General features: G+C 43.1%; 2 long non-coding RNA genes across 2 annotated transcripts; both read right to left on the bottom strand.

The window, feature by feature from the left end:
- Nucleotides 1-965: 965 nt before the first annotated feature.
- On the bottom strand, nucleotides 966-2,683 carry LOC139830801 (uncharacterized). Its single transcript, XR_011744280.1, has 3 exons — nucleotides 2,558-2,683; nucleotides 2,036-2,140; nucleotides 966-1,410 (listed from the first exon to the last, which is right to left on the bottom strand). It is a non-coding gene; the product is annotated as an uncharacterized lncRNA (long non-coding RNA).
- Nucleotides 2,684-2,781: 98 nt separating this feature from the next.
- On the bottom strand, nucleotides 2,782-4,646 carry LOC127323600 (uncharacterized). The gene is made up of 4 exons (XR_007865827.2): nucleotides 4,214-4,646; nucleotides 4,024-4,142; nucleotides 3,265-3,384; nucleotides 2,782-2,957 (listed from the first exon to the last, which is right to left on the bottom strand). It is a non-coding gene; the product is annotated as an uncharacterized lncRNA (long non-coding RNA).
- Between the last annotated feature and the right edge of the window lie 787 nt (nucleotides 4,647-5,433).

Here is a 5,433-nt window from a genome sequence, read left to right as displayed (position 1 = left end):
ACCATCGACAAGCGAGCCCAATACATGAAGAAGCTACATGAAGATACAAGGGCAACAATCGAGGAACAAGTCCTTCGTCAAGCCACTAGACTCAACATGAAGAAGAAGGCAAGGATCTTCAAGGAAGGAGACTTAGTGTGGTTACACCTTCGCAAATACCGCTTCCCTCAAGAACGAAACTCCAAGCTAAAGCCTCGAGGCGATGGTCCCTTCAAGGTCCTCAAGCGCATCAACGACTACGCCTACGTCTCATGCCTCCCTTTTCCTTTGAGACTCGGAACAGTTAAGTGGAGCATGCAAAGGACACACCTCGGGCTAAACAATCCTGCTTCCCAAGCTTTGTCTTCTCTCTTAATCACTACATGCACGGCGAGAGAAGGTAACTAAAATAAGGTGTGCATAACGAGGAGGCAACTCCTCCTCTCTTTGCTTAAGAAATACTATTGCCACGCCTTCTTTCCAGTACTAAATTTAACTTGACGCCAGCGAAAAACAGATCGAATATAATAGACCTAACAAGTTGTAATTTTCCTTTATATATACAGGTGCTAGCAGCTGCTAGGAAGTTGTATGACATGATTTGCATATATACTCCACCAAACAGTTCGCATCTTCGTTCCTACTAAAATCAGCGTTTCTGTATCCTCGACCAAGTAATATAAATAATTTACACATATGATGTGCCATGAGTTGTCGTCTGTAATATTTTGCCGGTTTCCCTAAATTAACCACACGATGTGCCGTTTTTGGGTCCAATTTTCTAGATCAATTTCTCAAAAAAGTATACATAATTTATATGGTGGCACCACACCACTTTACAAAAATGATTATCATCTTCGCTTCTCTACATTTACAAACAAGGAAAAATCATCTATCAATTGGCTAGACACAGGCCGAGTATGCATACATACTGCTTGATTTTTATCTCAAAGATGATCAAATGAGCTGATTCAAATGCAAATTTTCAAATACTGCTTTTATTTACACAAGTTACACAAATAGTATATTCTGATGGTCCTACTCAAACATGTAAATCAAATACATCAGCAAGAAAGAAAAGAATGTCACGAAGACCCATCAGCTCCTAACAACAGTATCAGCAGAGCTCCCATCTCATCACTACTTTTACAGAGATAATCAAGTTTGGTTACATGACACAAGGCTGCACCCAAGCTTCACAGCTTAACTACTTTTCCAGTGACAACAAGAGGATCTGCATGCACAATGGCCAGCAAGAGGCTGAGGTATTCGCTGTTGCAGCATCGAGTATTCGAGTGCCACTGTGTCCTCAACCTGCTGCTGCTCCTCCCTTTGTTGGAACCAAGGGTCACTGGGTACTAAAGCTGCTGCTGCTCCTCCCGTGCCAACTTGCCATCTATCATCTCCGCCATCGCAGCATATACACAAGCCCTGCCGAGAGGTCACATAAATCATTAGTAATGATGTTGTAACGAGCAAAAGAAAAGAAGCTACTCGTCAATGAAACAACTTCTTTGGCATATATAGAAAGCTACATTTAGACCTAACACAATCTGTTCAATCATTCCCACAAGTAAATACAAACAGATCAACTTTGGATTCTATCGATTCTTTTTCTTTCGGATTCATCAAAAGAAAGGATTGCCAATTTATGGAAAAGCTTCACCGATTTCATTAACCAATAAGGGAAAACATCAATTGCACGGACGATTAAACCCACTATGTTTTCTCGAATCACAACACACTCATTCACATGCAAAACTAGATATGAGACTTGATAAGACACTGGACAACTTTCCTCGAAGAAGATGGATTAGGCTGACCATATCAAAATATGTGAAGAAGTAAGCATGATAACATAATGAAGCTAGTTCATAGATAGAGAGGTCCTGCGTGTAGCAAAGTTAAACAGAGCAGCGCACCAAATGCTCCACTTGTCAAACCAAATGCGCAAATAGCTGTCTAGGACCTCAATATAAATTGCACAGCAAAACAATGAGAAAAAAAGACCAGTTCCAAGGACGTCAATGCATGTCTAGGTCAAGAAACTAAGTACCTGTGCTGCAACTAGCACAAACCTGGAGCAAGATTTGCGTAGATGCTCCAGGCCAGGCAAGCTCAAGCAGGCTTGCTGTCCTCCCTCCATCAGCTGTAGAAGCATCTACACACACAACAAGGATGGATACTGAAGATGAGTGCAACGCAAATCCTAATTCATTAACATGGCAATGAGTGCATGGAGATTATACAAGCAGCAAGAAAATTTCTAATTTACAAGGCAATACTAGGATGATCCTTTTTTTAAACCATCATTATATAGTGATTTCTCTGTACCACACTATCTGCATATATAATCCTTGGTAATAAATTTCAAACAAAAAAGGAAGGACATCACATGCACGTATGTATGTGTTACCCTCCCTCAGATTGTATCATCTCTGAATTGGCACATATACACAACATGACAAGAACTAACTCACTATCTAGTTAACAACCAAAACATTCATGCATGCCAGCAACACCCAAGGATCGATAGCTCGGCAATGAAAAGAAAACAGAGGAGCAGCAGGTAAGGTACCTTGTTTCGTTGGATTAACCAATCTGCTTCTTGTCAACCTTCATCTTGTCCAACAAGATCTCGTCCACCACCCACGCACAAGGTCACTTGCCACCCCTGGTGCTAGAGAAGGAGCTGTCGTCACAAAGGCGGGGCCCCTGGCGTGGTGGCCAGCAGTAGCAGGTCGGGATGTGGCCAGCGGCAAGTTGGAGTTGCAGGTAGGGAAAGACAACAACTTTGCTCCACATTGACGCCCGCAGCAGCCTGGTAGACGACCACCAACTCTTTCTCTGCGGCTCTCCACCGCCATTCCAGTGGCGCCGAGGTCAACCACCACTGCTGACCCCACCATCACGCTGGCCACTAGGACCACGCCTGGAACTCCACGAGGAGCACAACATGGTTCCCATCATGGACTAACCTGTTCATTCATTCATTCCCACAAGTAAATACAAAAAGATCAGATTCCCACAAGTAAATACAAACATATCAACTTTGGATTCTATCAATTCTTTTTCTTTCGGATTCATAATAGAGATGAATAGAGAAGCATCAGATTCACCATGCATCATCTTCATGCCTCGATAAAATTCTACTCATGCAACAACATACAGTTGGTCCAATGATAAAGAGAGCTAGGAACCGAGGGTCATCGGCTTGAGCATAAGTACAGCCAATCACAGAGAACACTGGAGCCAGAAAACAGAAGGGGTAAACTAGTAGCTCACCGGAGAGCATGTAGCAGAGGTTGAGCGTCACCGTCGCCACGCCGAGAAGATAGTCGAAGCAGGGCCTGGGAGGCCTCGGTTAGCCCAAGAGCATCAGCACTGCATAGCTGGTCGGAGGGCCTGAAAGCATACAAGTTTCAGCACTGACTATGTATAGCAAACGAATTTTAAAAGGTCGTGCTCATTCACTCTGACAGCATTACAAAGAAAGGAGTATGTAGAACCCAACAACAACACATGATTCTATAGATTGGTACCGACGATAATATAATACATATTTTGTCAAATTCAAATAAATTCATCTAAGAAAAACAAAAAATCCAACAGCTCTATATTTCAATCCACTTCACCAACTATCTTGCTGCTATGTCAAACCAAAAAATCCATCAGCTCTATATTAAACATGGCAAAAGAAATAAATTCATATATTCACATTATTACTACATGAGAACCGAAAGAAAGAGTTGGCATACAGTACACCACAAATATTGGATTAGACTCCATTTTATAATTGATAAACACAATTATCAATTTCCAAGCATGTTGCCCAACCATTTCATAGATGGTCGTTCACAATAGCTAACAACGAATGAAGTTGACATGCAGGAAGGAAAATTACACATGTACTTATATAGAAATCTAGCTGGGGACAATTTCACATTCGCTCTGATGAAACTATTAATTTCACATATGAACTGTCACCGTTATGTATCTAGAAAGCACCCCTACAGATGAATTCGAGGATTATTCAGTACATACCAATCAGTTGAGAGACTCTCCACAAAAAATTAGGAACAATAGAGAGGAGTATCACTACAAGTTCGAAAGTGACAATGTCGATTGGCTTTATCAGGTTGGCAAGATCCCAAACTGCTAAACTGCCATAAAAGAACAAATCGATCAGCGTAGGACTCAAGAGCAAGAAACTTTGTAGTAAGCATATTAATACCTAGTTTCAAGCATGTCCATCTAGAGCTAGTCACAAGGTATGGTGATATAATAATTTTACCATCCAGTCTGCTTTTTGTTGATTGCGCCGCGCTGGCTCTCTTCCTGAACTCAAACATGAGAAGGGGCATATTCAGTTTTGTAAATTAAGCATCCAACCAAAATACTTGTTAACCATTTGTATCTATTACAAGAACGAACATGGGGGATCTATTAAACTGAAGGCTGGTCCTAACAAGGTACTACCATACTATAGAACTTCTCAGAAGAAGTGAAAAAGAAAACGTAGTACAAATTCTCAAGAGTAGTATTTAGCATACATTTGCCTTTTTTGAAACAAAGCAGCAAAATTTCTGTGATGCTTTGGAATGTTTCTGGCAATAATTTGCCAGTGTTTCAAAACTTGCCAAGTGTTCTTTCGCAATTTCAGAACATTCCTTTTTCACTATTTGTTTGTTTGGCAAGATACGTTCAATATTTTGCATCAACATCGTATAATTGGTACGTACATATATGTCTACCTCAACATAAGCAATTCACATTAACACTGAATTTTGCTTGCAGTACATGGTTTTAAAGGCGCCAAGGCGTCCCAAGGAGATGGGCGGGGGGGGGGGCCTCAACGCCTAGGCGCTCAAGGCGCATTGCAAGGCGACGCCTTTGAGGCTGCCTTGTTGGAAGCAAAGCATCAGCTAGGTAGGATGAGCAGAGGCAAAGCAGGCAAGAAGAAGTGCATCACATACACACACCAGACACCACCAAGGCACCAAGAGAAGCTGTCATGGAAGCTGTACATTGTTTTCCCTCTGGGAGAGGGATGCACCAGTGGGAGGAGTCGCCAGAAGCTTGGCCGGAGCTGGGGAGGCCGGCAGATGAAGGAGCAGCAGCATATCTGGCCAGAGTTGGGGAGGTCGCGTGAGAGGAGCTGCCCCTCTCTCTCTCTTCCCTCTCTTTCCCCTATAGATGGCCCTCAATTTCCCTCCCAGCCCGCCATTTCTGTTTTCCCCTCCTGCCAGCCCAAAGTTTCCCGCGCACAGAACAGAGGCGTCCAGATTCTTCCAAGGCGGCGATTTCGCGCCTAGGCGACGCCTTTGGACGCCTCAGAGACGCCTTGGGCAGAAAACAAAGGCGACGCCGACGCCTTGCCCTCCTGGAACGCTCGGACGCTTAAGCATCGCTTAGGCGACGCCTACGCGACGCCTTTAAAACCATGTTGCAGTA

Source organism: Lolium perenne, chromosome 4 (genome assembly GCF_019359855.2).
Source record: "Lolium perenne isolate Kyuss_39 chromosome 4, Kyuss_2.0, whole genome shotgun sequence".
NCBI classification, from domain to species: Eukaryota; Viridiplantae; Streptophyta; class Magnoliopsida; order Poales; family Poaceae; genus Lolium; species Lolium perenne.
Note: the sequence above shows the minus strand (reverse complement) of the source record. Positions and strands in the feature narration are given on the sequence as shown.